The sequence below is a fragment of the Protopterus annectens genome, chromosome 1.part0 (genome assembly GCF_019279795.1).
Source record: "Protopterus annectens isolate FY-2018-M chromosome 1.part0, PAN1.0, whole genome shotgun sequence".
Lineage (NCBI taxonomy): Eukaryota > Metazoa > Chordata > Ceratodontiformes > Protopteridae > Protopterus > Protopterus annectens.
The window spans coordinates 630408963-630436242 of record NC_056725.1 but is presented as its reverse complement, the minus strand read 5'-3'; the positions used below and the strand labels follow the sequence as shown (position 1 = coordinate 630436242).

Genomic DNA, 27280 nt, shown 5'->3' with positions numbered 1-27280 from the left:
GCTGTGGCGACCCCTAACTGGGAAAAGCCGAAAGACAACAACAACTAAAGATCAGCATAAGCAGTAAACAAATTCTTTCTGTTGGCATGTGACTGGTAAATGAGAACAGTTACACAAGTAACTTAATTTAAATGTTTTCCACCCAAATCCTTACTTTTAACAAGTATATTGTTATTGTATTTACAACTGAGTTATCTCAGCAGGTGTTATGAGTTATGACTCTGTGAGGGTAAAATATTGAGTATTTTATGGAGATATCAGTTGCAAACTAACATTTGTATATGATAGTACAAATACCCAAGGTCATTCTTTTAGTTACACATATTTCGCAAATGTTCTCTGTTTAAAAAAATGATAATTTGTTACCAAAACTATTTCACTTGTTTTCTTGTGGCTTAGAAAATTCTTTCTGTTTTAATATCGAAGGATACTCACATGATAAAAAATATCTTGGATGTGTATATGTATGGGTTTCCTTCTTGCAGCAAATACTTTGCTATAGCACCTCTTATGTTACACATTCAGGGACAAGCAATTCAGTTTGCAGAAGAGAGCAAAATACAGTGCTGGATTTGGAGGTCATAAATACATCTAAAGTATGATCAGATAGTATGTGACAGAATGAGGTACTTCTTTCTGGTGCTGTATGTTAAATATGGGTAGAAATATGGGTGACTTCAAAATTCCATAACAGTGGTCTAGTGCTTTACCAAACAAATCTCTTCGAGTGGGTGGATAAACCAAGAGCTGCTCAGTTGGAGACCAGCCAGGAACACTGGTGTGTTTTTACAGCATGAATTCAAAAACCTCTAAATTAACTGACCAGTGTTGCTATATCAAACATAATATGAAAAAAGATGTAGTTTTAGTACTACAGCAGCACTTTAAACATCGTTATATTTCTGAATGACATGCGTACAGTGCCACAACTTAAGGAAGAGAAGAAAATTCAGCTGCATTCCTTCTGTATCACTACTTATTTTTAGCCCTTTCAGAGATTGCTGACTTGGGTTAGCAGAGACAGTGAGTTAATGTTATGTAATACAGGGGTGTGACATTTCACAGAGCTGTCATTGTGTATGAAGTATGGCTTATACCTCTTTTAAAAATTAATGTAATGTATGACCACCCCCCCCCTCCCCCAGTTAGAACTTGATTTATTATGACGCATGGCTTGGATCTGTTTTAAAAATAAATATAATATGCAACTTCCCCCAGTTAGCACCTGATTTATTATGAAGCATGGGTTGGATCTGTTCTAGACATAAATGTAAGGTGTGACCCTCTCCCAATTAGTACCTAATTTGTTACTCTATAATGAAATCCATTGGAAGGTTGTGAAACAGTAAGTATTTATAAAGTATGATCTGCAGTTTATCTACTAGGTAAAGAAACAGGTAGACTGATTTGCCCATGTGGTCCTTCCCAGCTATTGGTGGTTTCTATTGTATGTTTCTAAAGGTACTCTGACATCAAAGAATGCCCAAAGAATATCTGGCACATTTTCAGAAGTCTTGCAGTTTTCCCTTATTTCTCTGGGTGTTTCTTTTGTGTGCTTATCTTGTGAAGATACCTGCTTTTCTGCGAAACTTTGTACAATCTGCTGTTGTATGCGAGTTCTCTCCTATATTTTCATTTTTTTTTGCCTGTAGGTACATAGTTACATATCTCTAAGTGTCAAGTTTACAGGTTATTGACAGGTGATTAGGTACAAGCAAAATGATCAAGGATATTCTGCAGTATTAAACCTGGTTTGTATTATTTGGTTCAATGTAAATTTATGGTTATTTTTTTGTTCATACAAACCTATTTTTATATATGTAACAACATTTTATCCTAATAGGTTCCTAGGTGCATACTAGGCTAATGACCACTAGAGCCCCTATAAGCCAAGCTGCGCAACCTATCCTAATTGTGTCCCCATGCATCATAGGCATTTATTATGATGGGAGTATGTTGGGATGTTTCTAGATGTTATACGGGGGTTGTGCTAGTTTGGGTATTGCTGTCTGCCTCTATCAGAGACATGGGGGTAGACCTGGGGTGAATTTTTGATTTCTCATCCATTGGCTAAGGTTATGCTTAAATAAGGTTAAAGATGGACTTTGCTTCACATGAATGGGAAGCCTGTTCCAGACCATGGGATCCTCAGAGGCACATATTTGTCTTGTCAACATGTCTTACTTTCAAAAAAGAAAATTTAAATCCTTGGATCTACTGGTTCTAATGCTGTTTATTTTGCAGGTTTGCAAAAGGTCCATCAGAGCTGTATCCAAGGATGCCTTGTATGTTGTTGTGTCTTTCGGCTTTTACCGGTTAGGGGTTGACACAGCGGAATTCCGGTCCGCTAATGATTGGCAGTAGATTTTTACATGCCGGGTTGCCAGCCCTGATGCACAACCTTCAATGAAGGTACGCCCATTCACGCATGTCTTCACACAGAAGACGCTTTAGCTGAGAATCGAACAGGACAATGTCTTACTGTGAGGTGACAACGCTACTGCAGCACCACCTTGCATGCCGGGCATAAATCACTTCTCAGTAACCTGTAAGAAACCGAGTATAGAGATAGGGTTTAAGGTGATCCATATAGGACAATGTGTTTATACCCCAGATTCTCTTAGTAAAGAACCTTTGTGGGTTTTCCAGCTGTTGCATAAATATGGTCAGGGGCATTCTGAAGGAGGCTTTATACTCAATGATGGGTCTGATTAAGGATGCATAAAGAGACTCTATGACTTTCTTGGCCACATGTTGGTCAAAGTTCAGATTACTGTCTACATATGTTCCCAGATCTCTAACTACTGGATCAACTCTTTGGGGTGCCTTATTTATGGATTAGTAAGCCTGGGTGGCAGTTTTCTCAAAGGGCACTATAATGCATTTCTTGGCATTGATATTTAATCCATGACCTTGGCACCAGTCATTTGTCTGTATTAGACCCTCTTATAAGATGTTTGTGTCATGGGGGGAAACTTTGGTAGCTCTCAATTTGCAGTCATCTGCATACTTGGTCAGCCAAATGTCTCTAACATTAGCTTTTACGTATGAGAAGAAGATGCCAAATAGGAGCAATTCCAGCTTGGAATCCTGCGGTATCCCACTGGTGAACAGTCCTGACTTCCTGGGTTCTGTCTCTGAGCCAGTTGGCAATCCAGGGAGTTATGTAGGGTTTTATGTCTGCTTTTGTGAGATTGTCAACTGTACCTGAGTGGGGTATTGAGTTGAACACCTTAGCCAGGTCCAGGTAGGAAGTTTGCATTGTTTTCCACTTATTATTTGCCTTAGTAACTTTCTCAAAGAAATCCACCAGGTTTAGTAGGCATGGCCTTCCCCTGCCAGAGCCAAATCAGGTTGAGTCCATTGTCTGAATGTTGCCTATGTCTTTGTTAATGGTTTCCTTGAAAATTCCTTCCGTGGCTTTGCATACTAGACTAGTCATAGGTTCATAGGTTCTTAGGTTGGTACTAGGCTATCGGCCCTAGGGCCTATACAAGCCTAGCCGTAACAATTTCCTGGCTATTTCTTCCCACACTCTTTACTTCCCTAGACCCCTGTCTAGCAGGGCAAGTGACGTGATCCCCAGGGTGAATTTTCTTTCTCCCATCCAATCGTCAAGGTTCCTTTTGAAGAGGGCACTCTGCTTGACATGTATGGGCAGTCTATTCCAGGGTCTGGGGAGTCTCTGGGTCAGGAATCTATCTCCAGCATGTTTTGTTTATTGTGACGACAAGGTTTAGATCTCTGGAGTGTGTGGCTCTGAGGGATTGGGATTTCTTTAATTGTAGCATGTCCAACAGCTCTGGGTTTGACATGGCCTTGTATGTTAAGCAGAGAGCGCCTCTGAGTAGATGATATGTGAAAGAGTATAGCTGGAGTTTTTTAAGGCGGTCAGTGTAGGGCATCTGCTTTAGGCCTGTGATTCTTTTAGTGAGGTATTTCTGCAGCCTTTCCAGTTGTTGCAGATGTCTTGAGAGGTACATACCAAAGAGGGCTTTGTATTCTATAATGGGTCTAATGAGGGATGAGTACAGTGGGACAGTGACCTCCTTTTTTCTGGATGAAAAGCCCTTAGTGATGAGGTGTGCCACATAGAAGGATTCCCTGACTGTTGTGGCGATGTGGTTATTGAAGGTGAGACCACTGTCCACCTGTGTCCCTAAGTCTCTACCTATGTGGTAATTCACGGGTACATGTTTTTTCCCAAAAGGGGATAACTATACATTTCTTGGCATTGAGCTTGAGTCCATGGCTCTTCCACCAAGCATCTGTTTCTGTAAGGCCCTTTTGTAGAGTATCCACATCATTTGGGGATTCAATAATGGCTCCCAGTTTACAGTCATCCCCCAACTTTGTTATCCAGAGTCCCTTAGTGTTGGCCTGTACTTCAGAGAAGTAGATGCCAAACAAGAGCGGTCCCAGGACTGAAGCATGAGGTACTCCACTTGTCACTTGTCTGGAGCTGGATTTGGAGTCGGCTACATTTACAGTGTGGGTTCTGTCAGTAAGCCAGTTGGCAACCCATCGAGTGATGTAGGGATTAATGCCCAGCTTAGTAAGTCTGTCTATGATTCCAGAGTGGGGGATAGTGTCAAAGGCCTTGGCGAGGTCCTGATAGGCTGTGTGGACACCTTACCCTCATCCACAGCTCTGGAGACTGATTCGAAGAAGTCAGTCAGGTTCAGGAGACAAGATCGGCCCTTCACGAACCCAAACTGGGTGGGGTCCAGTGTTTGAAGGTTGCCAATGTCTTTGTTTATAAGTTCCATGATAATATGTTCCATGGCCTTGTAGATCAGGCTCATCAGACTGATGGAGCAGTAGTTCTCGGGATCCAAGTTGGATCCCTCCTTGTGGAGTGGGATAACTGTAGCTGTATGCCACTCAGTGGGCACAAATCCTGAGGTGAGGCTATAATTAAACATGACACTTAGGTGAGAGGTGCCAGTTCATTTTGTAGTTCATGTAATACACAGCCCGGGATGTCATCTGGTCCCATGGATGCTGTATTCTTAGCTCTGGAGAGTGCGATTTATACCTGTGTGGCTGTTCTTACCGGAATTTGGCAATCTTCCGGTATTGAGATGGGCTGTTTAGGGGGTGAGAGGGGGGTGAAGTTGGCACTGAATTGGTCTGCCAAGATATTGGCAGTATCCTTGGGATCAGTATATTTAATGCCATTCTGTTGTAGCTCAGAGCAGATCTGAGCATTGCCATCTAGATTACTGACATAGTTATAGAATGCTTTCTGGTTGTCTTTGGAATCTTTGGAAATTTTTTCATAACTAGATTTGGAGGATTTTATGAGGGATCTCAGCTTCTTACTGAGGCTGGTAAGGGAGTTTTTTGCATCCTGGGATTTTCCTATTTTCTGCAACAGTTTCTTCCTTTTGTTGTAAAGTCTGTTTATGGCAGGGGACCACCAGATTGGCTTCCTTTTTTTGGAGGAGAGCATCTTGGTTCTATTTGGGATGGCACGATTCATGCATGAGTGGATGTGCTCGTACAGTGTCTTAGTGTAGGATTTAGCAGTCGAACTTTCAGTTCCCGTTTGCATGGGTGTCATGAAGTTTGTCACTTCTGACTCGAGTAGCATGAAGGTGGCTTTGGAGAAGTTTTTTATGGAGGTTTCCTTACTGGGGGGTGGGGGTGGGATGTGGATGTTAAGGATGATTGGTCAGACCTGACCAATGAGGGGGTGACCATAGGTGTGGAGTATCGATTTCCCATGTTGGTAATGACCAGGTCTAGGATATTGGAGCCCCCGAGGGACTATGGATTAGTTGATCCAGGGCGTTGGAATTTATGAATTCCAAGAACTGTTGGGCAAAGGTGTTGGTACATGAGTAGTTGTCCCAGTTAATGGCAGGGTAGTTGAAATCACCCAATATTAGGGTGTTTGGTTGTATCTTAATATTTTCCAGTATGTTTAGAAAGGTGTAGTGAGAATCTTGGGGCATGGTGGGAGATCTGTAGCAAGCTACAATTTGGATTGCAGTCTTACCTAGTGTTAGTTTCACCTGGAGAATTTCAGACGGATTGTGTTGGGCAACTAGCCTGGTGGTGTGAATATCCTTGGTGAATATGGACACTCCTCCATCTTTAGTGTTTTGGTCCTGGTTTGGTGTCCGAAAAGTGTGGTAAGAGTTGTAGCCTGGTATTGCAGGTGTGCTCTCTGGAGCCTTGAACCAGGTCTCAGTTACTGCACAGATATCGATGTTCTCCATTTTTAGGAGTGCCTCGAGAGAATGCATTTTGAGGTTTAGACTTTTAGCATTGAGTAGCATTACCTTTAGAATTTGCATGCTTGCACCTGTTACGGTGGTGGTCTTGTCCTTTGAACTTTTCCTAAAAAAGGCACTATAGAGGTGGCAAGAGCCTTAGACAGTAACCTGAATCCCAGGGGCGACAGGTGCAGACCATCTCTGGCAAAGCATCGTGGTCTGTCGATCATGTCATCCCAGGCAGACAGATACTGGATCCCCTTTGAATGACACCAGAAGCTTAGCCAATTGTTGAAGTCAATCATTTTGTCCTTATATTATGGTGTCATTCTGGGTGAAGGCAGGATGCTACTCAGGGCTAGGTTCATACCTGCCTGGGCCACATGATCCATGAGCTCTTCCATGTCTCTTTTCATGTAGTGCAGGAAGGTACGTCTCAAGTCATTCACTCCAACATGGACAATGACAGAGTCATATTTGTACTTGTTGTGGAGTGACTTGAGTGCATGCATTATGTGGTAGATCCTGGCACTCGACAGACAGCTGACTGGAATTTTCTCCTTGTTCAGCCTGGTGAGTGGGACATCAGTGTGCCTGACTATAGAGTTACCTATGACTAAAGTGTTAGGTACGTTGTCTTGCCTTAGGGGCTGTTGCTGGGTGGCAAACTGGTGTTGTGAGCTATGTGACACTTTGGTTGTGATTTGTGTTTGCTTGCATTTCAGCTTTGGATGTCCTTGTTGCTCAGGCAGGTTACAGTTAAGGGCCTCCGCATATGTGGATTTAATGTTGCTATGTGTGGGTGTTGGTGGTGTGGGTTTAGAAGTGCTATATGTTGCTTGAGGTGTAGTGTGGGTGATAACCTTCTCCTCTTGACTGTCTAGCACAATCTTGGGTGGAGAGAGCTTTGCTTCCAATTTGGCTATGTAAGTGCATCTCTCGCAGGTTGTAGTGTTAGGTGGTAGGAGGAGAGGGTTGTCTGTGTACATGATGCAATTACTGGATTGCCCCAGTATGCCCAGATTCACCAAGTGGACAGGAGAAATCATCGGAAGCTGAACCATGGACATGCCTGGTTTGGTACTTTTTTTGTAAAGTACAGGAGCAGTTTTCCCTTGCCTTAGCAAGGTACTTTGCAATTATAGGCTAAGTGCCTATCATTAATTTCTCCTTATTAACAAGGAGAGCTGAGTGCTTGTATCAGTTTAAGGCTTCCTATTGCTTTCCAGCAGGTATTAGAGCAAAGTGCTAGTCACAGGAATGCTTAAAGGTAAGATGAAAAAAAATGGTTTATCCTAAACCCTGCAGTGTGCGCTAGATAAGTTAGATGTGAAAGTAGACAGCTAGTTTTAGTGGAGAGTCACTATTTTTAAAACAGCAAGATAGATTGAAAGAGGGTGGTCACTTTTGTATTCTGGTACTATGGAATACAGTAGGATGGCTAGTCAGATTAATAGGTCTGCAACTTCAGGGTCATTTGATGGTCCACTCTTGTGAAGTTGGATAACCATTGCAGTCCACTGTTCTCATGGTACAAAGCCTTTTTTGAGGCAGGCTATAGTTGAAAAGTGGCTCAAATGGTACTTATAAGTCATGTTTCAAGTTACATGGGAGGCATCCCAGGATATTGTGTTGAACCATTGAGACTGTTTTTTTTTTTCTTTTGGCTTTAATAAGCACTGGCAGAACCTGCTCCCTGTTAGTAGTTTTAGAGACGTTATGCTAGTAGGTTTTTTGGGGGGGAGGCAGAGAAGTTTGAGTTGAATTTGTTAGCCAGCAAATTTGCTATGTTGCTCAATGCAGTGAAGGTGGTACCACTGACCACCTTAATGTGTTTAGAGAGCATTTTTCTTGTCCCTGTTAATATTTTTCACTGGTATACAACCAACCTTTGAGACAGCACTGTTGCCATTGTGGTTTAAACAGAAAAATTCAAATAGACTGCTTCTAGTAAATCACTGAAGATCGGATATACATCTTCACTAAATAACTTTTTATGGAAAAAGAAAATACTAAACAGGAATTCAATTAATTCTGATAATCTACTGTACTAAATTAATTTTCCCTTTTTGCACAGTATCTTTCTGCTCTATAATTAGCCCTATTAGTTTGGCAAATAAATACAAAAGTTGCCATGTATTCCATTACTGCTCTTATTATGTTGGGATATAATAACTTGTACAAGCCTACCTGCAGTATTGGTATGGATGATTTATGCTACCGTTTGCACACAACAATGGATACTGTATGGCCAAAGTTAAAATTCTAGCCGTTAACTGTACCCAGCTTTGTAGTCCCATCTGCTATTTTTTTTTTTTGTATGTGTAGACACTGCAGCAGATTGTTTCACCATAGGGTGCCTTTTACACAAGATCTAGTGCATAATAGCAGAGTCTTTTAAGCATTGCCATACAAATGCACCCTCATTGACAACAGATCAATGTTTAGACATGCTGATTGGTATCTGTGATCACTAATAACCAGTTGTCAGTGACGTCATGCAGAAGAAATTCTGGAAGACTGATGTAAAATAAACTCTTTGATCTTTCTGCAGTGCATGCTGTATCAGGCCAGCTTTTGTCATTTTTGGAACAAGCCACTACAGTAAATTGCTTACTGTACAACTATAAAAGTACAGCAGGGTCTATGCATGTCCTAGCAGACATACCGCAGTGTGTGAGAACGGTCTGCAAATGTAGTCATTAAAGAAGAAAAGCATAGAGCGTAAACCTTAATGAAATCTACTTTATTTTGCACAATTTTAATGATAATTGTAGTGGAAACGGGTAGCAAGCATTAACGACTTTTTGTCTCTGTGGTTTAAACTTAAGTTAAGAAGCAGAACTTGTCACAAAAAACAGTAGCTGCTTTGTCTTTGGGCAAATACTCCAAAGAAAGTTTCTGATTTCTATCACATTTGTATGAAAGAATGGTATCAATTTGGTCAATTAGTCTCGTTTTTTTTTTTTTTAGTTCTATCTCTTGATATGCAAATAGTAATATTACTAACCTGCGGACACCATTCATTCCGTACTCAGGTCTTTTGTCATACAATATAATATATAATATATATAAATGACCTTACCAGTTTGGCTTAAATCATTGTATTTATATGCTGTATGAAATGTCAGTTCTGTGCTGTTGCATTTTGTTTTCGGTTTTCCGTTTAATTTTAGGCTCAGAATTGCTTGACAATGTTGTATGAAACTGTATATATTTATTTCTGTATATGTCTCCCCAGTTAAAAACATACCTGAAATTTCATTCAGTGTCTATTTTCACAAACAAATCAGGACATACCTCAAATATGGGGACTGCAAATGCCAGTGTGCTTGGGTGATTAAGTGTGTCAGCAGGGCATATATAGCAAACAGTGTTTTATTTTACAATTTTTTTTTTTGCTGATTAGAGAGAGAAATCAAGTATCGAACATCAGTTCATCAGTTTCTTACTGCTACAACTTCAGATAGATGTGTAAGCAAGACATATAATAGGCAGTCTCAATTCCTTCTGTGAGTGCGTGGACAGAATGTTTATTTATCTATTCATTCATCTTCATTTCGTTTCATTGCATCTCATTTGATTTCATTTATCAACTGAGTAGGTGAACTGGACTGAAGGTTCTCTTCAGTTATGACCCAGCCAAAGGCAATTGCAGACATAATCTGCCTTCTCTTACTGTTTTTATATAGAGGTAAAATCAACTTTCTACTTTGTCTGCAGTATTTTGTCATGACATAGTCATTATGTATTTGTATTATTACTCCAGACAAAATGATATACACATTAATAATACATTAATATTGAGTTATGCCAATGTTTATACCCTCTCTAGAGACATCAATAAGCATCTTGTAACATCATTTGTAGTTATAGAATATCCTTTTATTCAAGGACAGATTGTGCTCCCAGTTTGAATTGAGACAGTCTGTTCCTGGTAATTGAAGTACTAGCATGTGTATTTTTTTTCTTTAAGTTTATTTTCTTTTTCTGAAGGCTATAGATAACATAGTATATTGTATTTCCTGTGACAGAATGTTCCATTTGGCTGGTACATTCATGTAAAACCATATTTAATGTTGGTTTGATTGGGAGATTTCATTCTTGATGTTATAAAGAAACAGACTTTTTTTATTTTGTTTCTGGTTGATGGCAATATCTATCAGTTGGAAGTCTGAAGTTTAATAAATACAGCAAACAGTGGGCTGTTAGTGGCATTTAGTTTAGTAGATAATGCTTATGGCTACTGCCTTCTTATATAACAAAACTGCAAGTGGCATGTAGGAAATTCAGATAAAACTGCTTTTGTATCCAGGCAGTATACCTTTACAGAAACAGAATATTTCTAAGCATTTATTAAAGCATACTGCCAACAGCAAGGGTAGCTGTTAAGTGCAATGTATGTTAATATGTTTACCTATGTGGGTTATGTGTATTAAATGCAGGCACAGCAGAATTTGTTTATTTTGTTTTGGTGTTTAGGAAGTTTTCTTTTACCAGAGTTTCTATGTAAGAAAGGAAATGGAAGTCTTATATCATTGGTATAAAGAAATGCAGTAAACGGGACATTGGGAGGGATTTATAAAGTTCATAAAGAAACTGCATTTAAAGCAATAAAAAGTGGATTGTTTGATGTGGGCCTTCCAAGGACAAAAAACTGTTAGCTATTTTTTTTAACAAACAAGTATTTTGTCACGGTGTAGTGGACAGCTTTGCTGCTAATCTTGGACAGCATGTAATGCAGCTGGCCACTGCAGCATTGCACTGGCAGTATACTTACTTGCCTTTTACCCACTGTCATGTTCCCTAAGTGCTTGGAAAACAGGAAAATCTCCTCAAATTCACATTTCTTGCTGTGTTCTTTCAAGTGTTTGAAATACATTAATGGCCCTCTCACTGACCTATGTCACTTCTTGGCCATTTTGCTTTGCAGTGGTCTACTGCACCAAGTTTTCTTACACTTGTTACCTTGCAAATGGAGGAAGCCTGTAACTGTTCCACTAGCTGTCAGTCTGTAGTTATGAGAGTTTATCAAAATAGCACTTTTTTCAATTTATTTCCATTGTCATGTTCATTTTCCAAATCATACTGGTTTGGTGTTATACTTCCTGTAGAAAATTATGTGAAAACTCCTCTCTCTATGTCATTTCTCATGTTCTTAGTAGCTTATTTTCAAATAAGAACTATCTACACAATGTTGTCAAGTGCCTTTATTAATTGAATAAATCCAGTACCTTCTCCTCATTTGTCAAGTTTCTTTCAGTATTGTATATGTGATAGGACTCACCCTATAATTGTCATGGCTACAACGTTTATGCATTTATTCCTATTTGTTTCAGTAGTAAATACATTTTACATATCTATATATATCTATATCTTTATATGTCGATAGATATAGATATATAGATAGATATAGATATATAGATAGATATACTGTATTTGTATAAATATTTATATATATATATATATATATATATATATATATATATATATATATATATAGTCTATATTAGAACATCGAAGTCTTGAAACTTCGAATGTTCTAATACCGACCCCTATTCAGCGAACGCTGAAAATAGCAAAACTGCAGAACACCAAATTTTTTCCTAGGGAAAGAATTTGGTTGGCCATTTCTGTGGCTTTGCTATTTTCAGCACTGTGGTGGAAAGTCATGGGTCAGGTTCAGGTAAATGTGCGATTGTGTAGACGTGAGGGTTAGGGCGGGGTAGGTGAGTTAGGGTTAAGGCGCAGTTGAGGTGAATGTGCGATAGTGACAGACCTTAGGGTTAGGGTTTGGGTTAAGGTAAGTGGATAGATAGTAGTGTATGTACAGTTTAGTGTAAGGTTAGATGTAGGGTTTTAAGTGTATGTCTGTAGATTGCTGTTTTTTTGGTGTGCTTGTGTTGTGTGTATGTGTTTCAGAGCAGCAAATTTTTTTCCTGGGAAAAAATTCGCTGTTCTGCATGTTCGATATTTTAAGCGTTCGCTGAATAGGGGTTGATATTAGAACATTCGAAGTTTTAAAACTTCTCTGTTCTAATGTAGACCCATGTACATCTATATATATATATATATATATATATATATATATATATATATATATATATATATATATATATATATATATATATATATATATATATATATATATATATATATATATATATGTCTATATTTAGCCAGACAGGTGAAATCTGAGTATTTTTGTTCACATTTAATCAAATTTCATCAAAGAAAATCATACAATGACTACCTGCACTCTCTTCTCTTTTAGCTGTTCCTGTTAGGGGTCGCCACAGTGGATCATCTGTTTCTATTTCTTCCTGTCCTCGCCATATTGCTGTGTCAAACCAGCCACCTGCATGTCCTCTCTCACCACATCCATAAACCTAATCTTAGGCCTTCCTCTTTTCCTCTTACCTGGCAGCTCCATCCTTAGCATCCTTTTCCCAATATACCCAGCATCCCTCCTCAGCACATGTCCAAACCAATGCAATCTCACCTCTCTGACTTTGTCTCCAAACTGTCCAACCTGAGCTGACCCTCTAATATACTGATTCCTAATCCTGTCCATCCTTGTCACACCCAGTGCAAATCTTATCATCTTTAACTCTGCCACATCCAGCTCTAACTCCTGCCTTTTTGTCAATGCCACTGTCTCCAACCCAAATAACATAGCTGGTCTCAATACCCTCTTGTAGACCTTCCCTTTCACTCTTACAAGTAGTCGTCTCTCACAAATCACTCCTGACACTCTTCTCCACCCATTCCACCCTGCCTGTACTCTCTTCTTCACTTCTCTTCCACATTCACCATTACTCTGAACTGTTGATCACAAGTACTTAAACTCATCCACCTTTGCCAACTCTACTCCCTGCATCCTCACCATTCCTCTATCCTCCCTCTCATTCACACACATATATTCTGTCTCAGTCCTGCTGACCTTCATTCCTCTCCTCTCTAGAGCATATCTCCACCTCTCCAGGTTCTCCACAACCTTGTCCCTACTCTCACTACAGATCACAATGTCATCTGCAAACATCATAGTCCATGGGGCCTCCTGTCTGATCTCGTCTGTCAACCTGTCCATCACCATTGTGACTACCTACACTAAATTAAAAAATTGTTCCACCAGTCAGTGTCAACCAATATAATTACATCACCTCCTATTGTTGCCATTTTAAAATGCATTTAATGTTCACATTTTCATTTAAACCAGGAGGTATGTTAGCCATCAACCTAAATTGCCATTTCAATTCCTTCTTTTCTAATAATGGGTTAGTGTCTCCAGTAAAATTTGGTGTTTGTTCATGTACTAAAAAACTGAATTTTCTGAAGTTGCTACACATCATACTATGTTTAGCTAACGCATTTTTACTACCTTTATGTTTGATCATTGCAATGTGTTCCTTTATTCTACTAAATAAAGCTTTTGTGATCTTGCCAATATAATGACATGGACGTAAACCACACGCAGGTAAGTAAAAATCAAAATTTAAATGCTCAATAAATGACTACCTTTATAAATATACTTACAAATACAGCATTTATCACAATAATACATTTCTTTCTTCAAATTACACTTTCATTTCTCCTTTTTCAAAAAAAATTTCAAACATCTTGTTTTTTCTAATAAAATGAGGCATATTTCCTAAAATGTGCTGCAATGTTTTATTACCCTGAACAATCTTCCAGTTGTTATTAATAATTTATTTTATGCCATACATATCACAACTGATTGGCAGGAGAAAACTATAAGAAAAATCTGTATTCATATCTTTAGTTTTTGGTGTAAAACCGAAGCTGAGAATGGAAGCAATTTTGCCCTTTCTTTGGGTCTTAATTTCATACTCTAAACTTTGAATTAACTCAACTGGGTAATTTCTTTCAAGAAATAAATCAGTTAATTGTATACACTCTTATTCAAAAACATTGTCCTCACTAATAATTCTTGATAGACAAATAAATTATCCCTTGACAATGTTTTATAAAATATGGGTGCTAGCTATTAAAATCTAAATAATTATTTCTAAATGTTTCCTTCCTAAATATATTAAAACAGATTTTTTTTATTTTTCCTATCAAGAAACAAATCTAAGTCCAAAAATTTTACATTACAACATATCCTATTGATTGTAAACGTCAGGAACCCTATACTTTTTTTCCATATCAGAGATAAAAACATATAGCTCTTCTTTCATTCCTTGCTAGATAAAAAATATATATCATCAATTAACCTTTTGCATAATTTACCTTTCTTACAACCAATGATCTTGACCAAACTGTCCATTTCCAGTGCACTAAGCACCAAGTTAGCATATACTGCTGCTATTTTGGCACCCATGGCCACTCCCTGTTGTTGGTAGTATAAAATATCATTTAACTTAAAAAAAGTTGTTTTTTAATACTATATCTATCAAATCACAAAGCATATTGATTTTTTTGGTATCCAGGACAGTGCAATTACGTAAATATAATCTTACTAATTCAATATCTTTATCATGTACAGTATTGATGTAAAAGGAACCAATGTCTAAAGTAACTAAATCATATAAAAATAAATCATTTAAAAAAACACAAATCCTTTACGTAAAACTTAGTTTTCTGTGCTATACGGTTCAAAATCTGATCAACATACTTTGCCACAAATTCAGTTTTAGTGCATTTCAGGGAAACGACTAGTCTAAATGGTGGATCTATCTCATTTTTATGGATTTTAGGTATTCCAAATTATTTTACAACACTTGGACTATCTGCATACATAAATTTGTATTCCTGGAATATCAATAAACCCTATTCTAACATGTTCAATAAATGGAAGCCAATGTTTTTGCTCTTAATATTAAGCTTATCTTGAGAACTAATGTTATAAACATTTTCATCTGATAACATAACCTCTGTTTTATCGATATATTTCTTTTGTTCCATGATAACCAAACCAGTACCTTTATCTGCTTTCATTACTGTGATGTTGTAATTATTACTGATTTCACATAGTGCAGTCCTTCCAGCTGTTGTTAAATTGAACCATTTATAATTATTTTTTTTTTATTTAAGTAAACATCTAAAGTCTTTCTCACAAGCTTGAACAAAAGTGTCTACTGTAGCATTTAATACAGGGTTGAAATAACTTTTCTTTCTTAAAACATTAGAATCCATCATTTCACCATTTTTAACATAATTTAAAATATAATTTAAATTTAATTCTCTTATAAATATGCAAATGTCTATTAATAAATCTACTGTATTAGCTTGATGGGCTGGAATAACAGATAAACCTCTATGTAAGACTTTAATGTGCTCAGGAGAAAGTACAAAGTTACTCAGATTGAAAACAGAACTTTGTTCAAAGTTATATCCTTTCTGTTGATGAAGTTCATCTTTGGTTTCTCCCCCGATTCCATCCACACCCTCTTCCTCAACGTTTTTTCATTCTTTTCAACCCTCTTCTGCTTCCTGCCATTGGTGATAAAAAATGATTAATAGAATTCTAATTGGGCAAACCACTGCTAGTAGGTGGAATAGTAGTGGGATCATTATGTCCTGTATTCTCATTGGATACATTGTTACAATTCTCAGTAACTGGCTTGACATAAGAAATAATCTGATTTAAAGGTGGAAAATCATCAAGCGAAAACTGCTGTCCATCCATAATACCATCATTTCTTTCTTTTCTATTAAAACGTGAATTATTCAAGCCAGCTACATCTTTCAAGACATATGCCATATCATTATTATATTGATTAATATCTCTATCTAATTCTTTTCTTTTTTCTGTTCACCCATGTAGCAACATATCTCGACACTTTGGCCGCTATCCCATCCCATAAAAATTTAATGGAATGGAAAAAAATGGTTGCTGCTTAATTATGATATTCTATTCTCTGATTTCTCTTGTTAAATTTAACATTTTAGAGTTGTTAAATTCCATCAGTACTTTCAAAATGTGTAAACCAACAGAAACTTGTAAACACATACCCCAACAGAACTGTGTCACTTTTAATGATCTTATCCAAATAGAAATTGTCATATTCAATGATTTTGAAGGACAGGCATAATCTCTCTGATTCAAAAATCAGGAAGGTATAATTGGTGAACGAATTATTAGATGAAATTGAAGAATTTGCTGTATTTTCCTGATGCAAATGGTCCTTATTATCAAAAGGGTTGACATATTTAGTATTCAAAAATTTATTGATGAATTCATAGGTATCAAGTTCATTGGTCAAGATAACATCCATGTCATTCATATAAGTAAACCCATTCACATCCATAGCATTACGTTTAGTCGAATGTTCACACTCTCTCAGAAACCAATTGTTAGTCTTATGTCCAGCTTGGTTTCTTAATCAAGTGGATCTAGAGTTTTTGACAGTTTACATTTTTTATACTTTGTTGCGATAGTGTGGTTATATACATATGTATGTATGTGTATACACATATATGTGTGCATGTGTGTGTGTGTGTGTGTGTGTGTGTGTGTGTGTGTCTGTCTGTCTATATATATATATATATACATATATATATATATATATATATATATATATATATATATATATATATATATATATATATATATATATATATATATATATATATATATATATATATATATATATATATATATATATATATATATATATATATATATATATATATATATACACACACCCACTATATATGTATTTTATATATATGTATATATATATATATGGGTCTACTTCATATGATCGAAAGCTCATTTGATCGACAAACCTTTCAGAGAGACCAAAACACCTAAAGCTCAAAACACTGAAAACTCATTCGGTCGAAGCTCATAACATCGACACATGAAATTCAAAGCATTATGCACTTTCCCCACTGTAGCGCGACCCTGGAGTTAGAATAAATAGATAGGGGTGTGGGGGGGCACAGCCTCCCACATTGGGGGGTGTTGGGGGCAAAGCCCCCCACATACATGATAAATTTTAAACATACACATGAATAGTTATAACAAAAATGACAATATTTATCTAAATAATGTGGTGGGCTCTGCCACCCCACACCCCAATGTGGGGGACTGTGCCCCCCCACCCCCTAACTGTTTATTCTAACTCCAGGGTTGCACTACAGTGGGGAAGGGGCATAATGCTTTGAATTCCATGTGTCGATGTTATGAGTTTCAGCCAAATGAGTTTTCGGTGTTTTGAGCTTTAGGTGTTTTGGTCTCGGTGAAATGAGTGTCGATCATATGAGCATTCGATCATATGAAGTAGACCCATATATATATATATATATATATATATATATATATATATATATATATACACATCCCTGTCATAATCTCAAGAGTCCCACAAGCACGAATCTTACAAGATTGAGACAGGAATATCGATAACCCAACCACTTGACTAACAACCTACAAACACATCATCTGCTTTTTACACCCCTTGATAATTATATATACAAACTCTGAGATTGTGCTACAGTGGGAAAGGAGCAAAGCCCCAATTACCACTGTAGTGTGATCCTGGACAATATCCGTTTATGCTATTTAATCTTCTGACTTTTCAGTGTTCCTGTCTCAGTCTTGTAAGGTTTTCACCTGTAGGATCTATATATAAATATATATAGATGTGTAGGTATACAGTGAATATAAAAAGTGTACACACCCCTGTTAAAATGCCAGGTTTTTGTGATATAAAAAATGAGACCACAATAAATCCTTTCAAAACTTTTCCCACCTTTAATGTGACCTATAACCTGTACAGTTCAATTGAAAAACAAACAAATCTGTTAGGGGAAAAATATAAAAAAATAAAAAACGTACAATATGCTGGTTGCATAAGTTGCATAAGTGTGCACAAAAACTAATACTTTGTTGAAGCACCTTTTGATTAATTACAGCATTCAGTCTTCTTGGGTAGGAGTCTATCAGCATGGCACATCTTGACTTGGCAATATTTGCTCAGTCTTCCTTGCAAAAGTGCTCCAAATCTGCCAGATTGCGAGTGCATCTCTTGTGCACAGCCCTCCTCAGATCACCTCACAGATTTTCTATTGGATTTAGGTCTGGGCTCTGGCTGGGCCATTCCAAAGCTTTAATTTTCTTCTGGTGATGTCATTCTTTAACAGGGGTGTGTACACATTTTATATCCACTGAATAATACTGAGTGGTGGAAGATGGACTTTTGGAAGTTAAGTGTGAGTTGTAGAATTGGGTGAGTCTTAGAATGAGGGATAGGTAATGGATTTGATTTAGTGTTGTGCATGTGTTTGTTGGTAATAGTTAGAGTAAGGAGTAGATAAGGGTTTAGATTGCATGTTGTGTGAGTGTTTGTGAGTTAGGGCTTGAGTAAAGGCTAGGTAAAGGGATAGACTCAGTGTTGGGCATGTGTGCTTTCAGTTGTGCTGTGTGTCTGAATGTTTTGTATAATGATGATAATACAGAGATGTTTATCTAAGGAAAGGGCTAGGGTTAGGGTTAGCAACAGGGACAGGGTTAGGACCCTTTACTAAGGTGGTACAGGGGCAGTCCCCTCTACCTCTTACCAAGATGGCCAAGGAAGAAGCATAGATAGCATTAGTAGAGAAGTAAATCCAGTAGAGTTTTATATATTGTAGAAGCTCATCCTGTGGCTGCCATTGTTGCAACAAATTGTATACATCTACTCCTATCTGGTCATGTATATATATCAGAGAAATGTCATAGTACTGAACCACAATTATTGAACTCAAATGTTCTATCCTCAGAAGATCAAAAAAAAGAAAAGATCTGTTTTTTGCAGGTGGGCTTGCCCCCCTGCACCATCACTCCCAGCTAAGTATATATGCCAACTTGGAGTTAATGGTGCAGTGGAGAAACTGGCTGTACCAACTTTGCCTTATGTCGATGAAGTAACATTTTGATGTATTGTCTGTGTTCTGTATATATACACATATGCATATATATATATATATACATACATATGTATATATATATTTTTCTGTATATATATACACACACATATATATATATATATATATATATATATATATATATATATATATATATATATATATGTGTGTGTGTGTGTGTGTGTGTGTGTGTGTATTTGGGTTACTGGCTGTTTTTTCAAACAAATTATATGCTAATGAACCACTTAATAATACAGTTGAGTCATGCATGTATGCATTTGAGAGGCATTGATGTAAAGGAAATGCTGTAGCTGAATTTTATATGTTAGCATTAGGGCAAGGGTTGGCTTACATGCTCCCTGCATTATGCATTCTTGAATTATGTCCCATGTCTCTAGTTTCTCTGTATTTCATGGAAATGTGTCCTTTAGATTCGCTGTTGCTGCTAATTGTTTAATCTGCCTTACTGTGTAGCAGGCAATTAGAAGGCATTCTGATATATGCTTCCACTTTTTATCATGTTGTCTGTGAGTTTTAATTAACTCTTGCCATATATTTCCACAACATTTGGAGACACCCAAAAACAAGTGATGCAAACATTCATGATTTGTTCATCTCCTTAAGAATATTATCACCTTCCAATGCTACATCAAAATATACTAGACTGTAATGTTGGTTCTTCCTAGTCCTTAATGCATTAGATACAGGGAAACAAAAACAAAGAAGCCTACTACATAGATTGCAGGAAATTCTTGTAAAATATGTTGTGAGTTCAGCATCCCCTCCCTTATCTCAAAAGTAATCAAAATATTTGACTACCTGTCATGATTTTACTTTGAATGGTTTCATTTTTTACATCTGCATTCTATACAGTCTAATTAAAGTATCTGCTGTTTAACACGCTAAAAGACCTAGACACTGTATTATCTCTGCCTGTCTCCCAGACACATTAATAAGATTATGCATTCTCAGAAAGAGATGTCATTAATTTTGTGTATTTCAGTCCCCTTATAGTAAGAAAAGACGGTGGAGTATTATGATTCTTTTGAATCGTACAGATTGAAGTGCAAACTAATTTCTAAAGAAATTCTTACAACCAATATTTTAAGTCTGACTTAAAAGGTGACTTACTTGCAGACTGGTGATTTTTTGTAGTGCTACAGTCAATTAAATGTATTTATTTTTATTTATTTTACATTTGTTGACCAGGATAGTCCAAATGGATACATGTCCATTTTCAGCGGAGGTGCGGGGAGAAAAGTTCCAAAACAAGCACAGAGAAAAAAACAAACAAACAAGTTGGTACAATACATATAGGTAACAGACAAGGGCATCTGCAGGCAGGGGTGCACTTGCACCCCCCTGGATTTTCTTAAATCATCTGTGATGATTTGTTTAAAATGAAAAATGTACTGGCAAGAAAACGTACATTTTTCCATTTCAACTTAACTTTTTTTTTCTTCTGTGAAACCTGCATCATTCTGAGGAGATGTTATTGGAGGTTGCAGTCACATGATGCATATGACGAGCCTCAATTCCTCCTCAAACTACATCTCCATCTCTGGCCATTAACTGTTGCATAGTTTGGATGACAATGGGCGGCAGATAGGGTGCTATCCCGAACGTAGATTTTTGTGACCAGGAAGAGCTCAGTTAAGATATCGTTGCATGGTGGTATGCAGCACTTAGTCGTGAAATTGTAGAACTGAAGGTATGTTAATGCTGATCACAGACAGGGAGTTTGAGACAAGAAAGAAGCTCCTGAGGTAATTTTTTTTTCTACATTGAGTGGTAGCTTCCAGGTTGGAGCCAAAACATGAAATTGGTGCACTTGAGACTGGGTGTCAGTAGTGTGTGTGTGTGTGTGTGTGTGTGTGTGTGTGTGTGTGTGTGTGTGTGTGTGTGTGTGTGTGTGTGTGTGTGTGTTTTGGGGTGCATTTTGGGTGGTTATGTTTTGATTCAAGTAGGATGTATGGATAAATGTAATCATTTGGCTTAGCTATACAAGTATGGGGGCGAAAAGCTTGTAAACATTTTACAACAAGATCAGTCCCATTCTGCTTTGTTAAATCATACCAAATCCACGAGAGGTCATGACATCTGATTGACAGTGGCTGAGACAGTAAATGTATCTGCATCAAGTCCATTTGGGTTTAATGTTTCTTTAATAAGGATCTGTTGTGTTGTATGGCAGATAGAAGGGACTACAGACAATGGACATTACTCTTCAACCACTGAGAATTAAGCATCATAGCACTGGCTTTTTTATGAAGGAAATATTTATAATAAGGAAGACAGAGGCTAAATCTAAGGACAAAACAGCATTGCTCCTAAACTGTAGCAGTTGAGAGGCATGCATAGGAGTTTGCATAACATATCAATCTTATTAGCAGAGTACAACACTCACTGCCACAGAGTACGTTTCTCCCACATATTAGAACACACAGGCACCCACAACAGGATTGGTGCACAGAGATGCTCCATCAGTGACAGTTTCTCTGTACTATTCTAAGTCTTCCATTGTAAAGATAGTTGTTAGGTGTACTACAATTGATGACTCGTACTCATCACATTTAAAACATTGAAATGTAGAAGTTAAGATGGGTATCTTACTGAAGCATGTTCACCTATAAACTCAAAGCCCCAGCTGCAGCAAGGGACTTGTGGAAAGGCATTTTTTTCTTCATGCATTGTGTTAGTATGTAACTTGTATAACAGCACTGCTCCATTCTGGGCAATAAATACTGCTGTATTTACATGAGGGAAATTCAGTATTGCCCACTGCCTAAGCTGGCTTATTCCTAGATAATAAGTTGTAATATGCTATAGAAGTGTACTTGATCTCCTATGATGAGTGTTGAAATGCAGTAATCTTTTAAATAACTGGCATCTTCCTGTATCATTCTGAAATAATTTCTTTGCAGTTTGCTGTATGGCTCACAGCTGTGACTAAAATTCTAATGCAATGTTGCCCCCTTTTAAGGTCAGCGTTTTAATGATCATTCGCAACATAAACATAGAAGATGGCAATATTAGGGAGGCAGTCACAGTGAGCAAAGTCTTGGACAAAATGTATAAAATTGTTGTTGCTCTTGTGTAACCACAAGTATTTTAACTGCAAATGTTACTTCTTTTGGTTGCCTAGGGGCATTATTAGCTTAGCTTGCTTAAACATTCAGTTTATGAGTGAAGTTTGAGGAGAATTAGACCCTAGACAATTTAAACTTGTTGGCACCTCTTAGCCTTACCCTCCTGTAAGTTTCCCCTAGTGTCTAGTGCCCTCCCCATTCCCATCCCATCCCATCCCATCCCATTCCCATCCCATCCCATCCCAGTGCCCATACTGCAGACAGTTCCTGAGGCTAACAGCTTCAATGCCCGATTGCCTGGATGTACTACTTAAGTTTAACTTGCTTCACAGGCTATTAGGAACCAGACAGGCAGTGATATAGGAAGAGAACAGTACTGCATGCTCCCAGGTCTCCACCAGGAAGAGAGAACTTGAATTTGGCTGTTGCATCCTCCCCTCCTCTCTTTCTCTCTAAAGACACCTTTGTACTCAAGATGCTAATCAAGCCTCATTATCTAATTGGTCTTCCAGGCTAAGTAACTGAAATGGGAGGAAGGGTAACATATTTGACACTATCATGTCAAAGCTTATGTGTACGCTTACATTTGACTTGGTGCATCTTTAAGCATCAAGTAAATATCAACATTAACTTGAATTTCTTGCTCAGTGAATGCATTTTAGGATGTGGCAGTTTCTTAACTGCTTTCTCGCCATTGTTTATATGTCTTCAGGTAATCTGATATGACCAACTCCAGCCTCTTTCCAATTTTTATCATAATTAGTTCCACACCAATTATATAAATTTCCTGGTGTTTTGCCCATATATCTTTGTTGTGATGTTTCTGTTCAGTTTCAACAGAATGCTATTATTTACAGCACTTGGGGGGGGGGGGGCTACTACTTATAGTGGGACATCAGTCTTTCCCCTTGATATGAGGTAATTGTCTGCCACTGCCATTACTAATGCAAGATTTTGGGGATTGCTATCATAGAGTGTGTGTGTGTGTGTGTGTGTGTGTGTGTGTGTGTGTGTGTGTGTGTGTGTGTGTGTGTGTGTGTGTGTGTGTGTGAGAGAGAGAGAGAGAAATCCCCTAGTTAGAGTTAGCAGGTGGAATTTATTTTCAAGTGCATCTTCAAGGTACTGTAAGCTTCAAGGGAGATGTTTACCACTGCTCATGCCAAGTCTCCTTAAAATGTGCAACTGTTTTGTTTAGTAAATGGTATCATTATTGTGGTATAGAATTTTAAAGCAGTGTTAGTAGTACAGCAGGTAGCATACTTGCATCCTGATGCAGAGGGCTGTAGATTCTATTCCCACAGCATGTAAATTTGTATTTTAAGGGATGCTGCAGTCCTTAGTATGTCCTCCTTTGCATGAGATGCCTAGTAACTATGAAGCTCTCTTGTAGCTTGTCACCCATTCCCTATTTCAATACACCAGCTTACCATTTCTTTTAATGTAACATAGGTAATTTATTCTTCAAGGGCAACAGGCACTGAATTTGTAAATGAAATACTGAAATCTAAAGTTGTTTTCTAGCAACAACCTCTTCATTAGTTTCAGATCTTTTTAATGTGGAGTTATTCAGATGACTTTTACTTCTGCAGAGATTATGCATATTGACTGATATTGGTGGATTGTAATGACATAAGTTTGAGTGGCCGTTTATGGTTGAAATGTTCTGAAATGGGCAGTTTGTCATTACTGGTTCATATATTTTTACAACAACAACAACTGGAAAAATGTACAAAACTATAAATTTAAAACACACTCTAACAAGTGGTGCTGTATTATACAAGGGATATAATTGAATTATTATATATTATAATTAATACAGTCAGGAAGGTGAATCACAGAACTTTTGCATGTTCCTAAAAATGTGTGCAAGGGGGCCTATGTTTTCAAAACGGCCCAAAGGTAAACTTAACCCGTCACTGCCCAGATGCATTCTCTTTGAATGTGGGTTTCAATGCTGTTTCAGTGAATGTGAGTTTCAAAGGCAGAGAAGTTTTAATGCTAAGTCTGTTTTCATTGTAAAACTATTGCTTTGTTTAGCAAATGTCTGTCAGTGTTTGTGCTACAAAATGTGAATTAAAAGTTGTAAATTAAATCTAAATATCAGTAATCATTGTAGAAGTAAAGTATAAAATTGTATGCACACGGAGTTTTGAACAGTGTTTATGGCAAGTTGGGAGAAATACCCAAGTAATGGGACACTGGAATGGCTTCATGTGAGGGGGGGGGCTACATGTGAGGCGGGCTGCATGGAGAGTTCTGTGTTTGCACCCCCCCCTGCAAAAACTCATGCGGGCTCCCTTGGTAACAGACACAGATCAAGCAGGCAGTTTATACATATAGTAGATACTTATTACATACAGGTTACAGTCTCAAGATTACGCTAGCAGTTTATACAATTCATCAAGCAAAGACTAAAGAGGGTAGAGTGAATACAAAAAACAATTGTGAATAAAGCATTTATATTATAGAGAAGGTACTAGTCAGGGTTAGAGCAAGGGCATACCAGTGTGTTTTAAAGTACTTTTTGAGGTTATTTTTGAATAGGGTTAGAGAGAATTCTAGAAGCAGTTCTGCTGGGAGTAGGCTCCATGCTTTGCCAACAGAGATGGAAAACAGAAAGTCCCCAGCTGAGTTGCTGGATTTGAATGTTTGAACCAGGAGTCTATTAGATGAGCGGAGTGACTGGTTATTGCTCTAGGGGCTGATAATGTTTTAAAGTGCAGGTGTATTTTCAGGTTGATAGAGGACTTTATGTGCCACTATAAGCTGGTTGAACTGCACCAGGCTAGGTAGCTCAAGCCACCCTAGAAGATTTAGGTTGCGACAGTGGTGAGTTCTGTATGCCATGCCGGTAGCAAATCTGGCAATGTGCTTGTAAGAGCAGGATAGTTTATTAAGAACATTTTTGTTCAAGTTGGTGAATAAAGGGGAGGCATAAAGAAGAGTAGAGAGTAGATGGGATCGGGCAGTAGCATTTCTGGCAGGTGGTGTAAGGAAAGACTTGATTTTATAAAGGGAGCCAAGCTTTTTATTGGTTTGATTAACATGGATATCAAACTTAAGGTTATTGTCTACTGTGACACCCAAAAGTTTGGTTTGGACTTCTAGGGAGATAATAGTGCCATTGTTTGATGTTATAATGAAGGAAGGTGAGGAGGACCTACTAGTGGGGGAGAAAAGAAGCAGCTTAGTTTTGTTAGGATTTAAGATTAGATGGTGATTACAGAACCAGTTTTCAACTGTGTTGAAGTTATTTTGTGTTAATGTGAGTGCATTAGTTGGGGATTTGTCAGAACAGATCAGAGTGAGTCATCTGCATATTGAATGCAGGTAGCATTTGGGATGACTGTGGAGGTCATTGATAAAGATAGAGAAGAGGAAGGGACCTAGTATAGAACCCTGGGGGGACTCCTAAAGTGATAGGTAGATGGGTTGATAACTTGTCCTTCCATAGGACTGTCTGTTGCCTACCAAGCAGGTAAGATTGAAACCATTGGAGAGCATGGTTATCTAAGGAGATGGCCTTTAGAGTATGGATAAGTAGTTGGTGGGTAACCATATCAAAGGCCTTAGAAAGATCTAGAAAGAGTGTTGAGGATATCAACTCAGTACTGGCATAACCAGTCAGGAGGAGAAGGAAACCACACTCACTACAATTCCAGTCTCACATAGACTTACCACGACACAACAAAAACACATAATCACACAAAAACATGCCTCGGGGAATCAAGAAAAAGATATCTAGAGAGAAGAAAGGAGACCCAAAAGCAGAGCACAAGGGCAGCAAAAAAACAAAAAAAACCAAAACAACACATATCTCACAAGCCCAGTGTGCAACAGTCACAGCCCCTTAAGACTAAACAACACACTAAACACACTTGTAATATACACTTGTATCAGGCACACCTTCCGCTCCGCCTCACCAGGCTGAACAAGAGAGGGTGACGGTGGCCAGCCTGTCGAGATCTGCCACACCACACAAGCACTCAGAGCACTCCACTCAGGTCACACAAATATACAAATATGGTCATGTCATTGTCCATGCTGTGAGTGGGCCTGACCTGACTACACTACTGGACTAGATGAGAGACATAAAGAAGATGTCTGGGCGCAGCATATAACCCTGACCTAGGCCCTGACCCTCCAGCGAAATACCCCAATACACCAAGAAGAGAATATGATCACAAAAGATGATCAAAGATTTCAATGGAATGTCATTCAGCCAGTCAAAATGCCTGTCAGATTGGGATGTGTCTCTTGGGGATCATGATGCTTCACTAGGGATGATTCACTAGGGATGGCACTGTGCTGCTGGATACCACCTCCATAGGTATCACAAGGGATAAGAAACTAAAGTAATGCGCTACTCAATGCCAGAAGTCTAAACCTCATGATGCACGCTCGAAAACTCTTAGCAGCATGGAGAATCGATATTGTGCAGTAACAGAAACCTGGGTTCAGGGCCAGAGAGGAAGCTACTAAATGATAGAGCAAAAATCCCAAAAAGGAAGGCATCACGTATCAGTAAAAAAAAAAAAACGGACCACTCAATTGTCTAAGGCCAGCTTTGAGAGAAAAAAACAGGACACCATTAAGTACAGAAGAAGTAAATTAGGGACCTGGGACCCCAATAGCATAACAATCTCTCTTTTGACAACACGTGTGGCAAAGTGGTTAGAAAAAATTTTTATAGCCCACCTAATCATGAAGGAAAGGAATTAGATCAAAGAGACTTGAACCTCAGCACTGAAAATAAATAGGACATGCTGGAGGACAGATTCATAACCAGAGGCTCCCTTCACTCTGAGAATAAAATCAGTCCAGTAGGTAGGTCCCTCATTGACTCTATTTGGAATCGAACCTATGATAGTTTGTTATTGTTATTAAATAGGTTGTCACTGCATATTTGAAACAGACAGGTGGTACTATTTAACCATTTTACAAAATCAAGCTGTTATTGTGTTTACTTCAGTCTTCTCTGAATGACAAATTTCTGTTTTATAGAAAACTATGCTGTGAACTTCAAGGTTAAAATCACTTTTCTATTCATCTATACTCTGGTGATACAATTATTTTTCTTCTTTTGTTCTT

The 27280-nt window shown here is 37.9% G+C and overlaps 1 protein-coding gene across 1 annotated transcript in view; it reads left to right on the top strand.

Moving 5' to 3' along the window:
* PKDCC (protein kinase domain containing, cytoplasmic) overlaps window positions 1-27280 on the top strand; it is a 217142-nt gene that overhangs the window by 58355 nt on the left and 131507 nt on the right. The gene's annotated exons all lie outside the window — the stretch shown is intronic.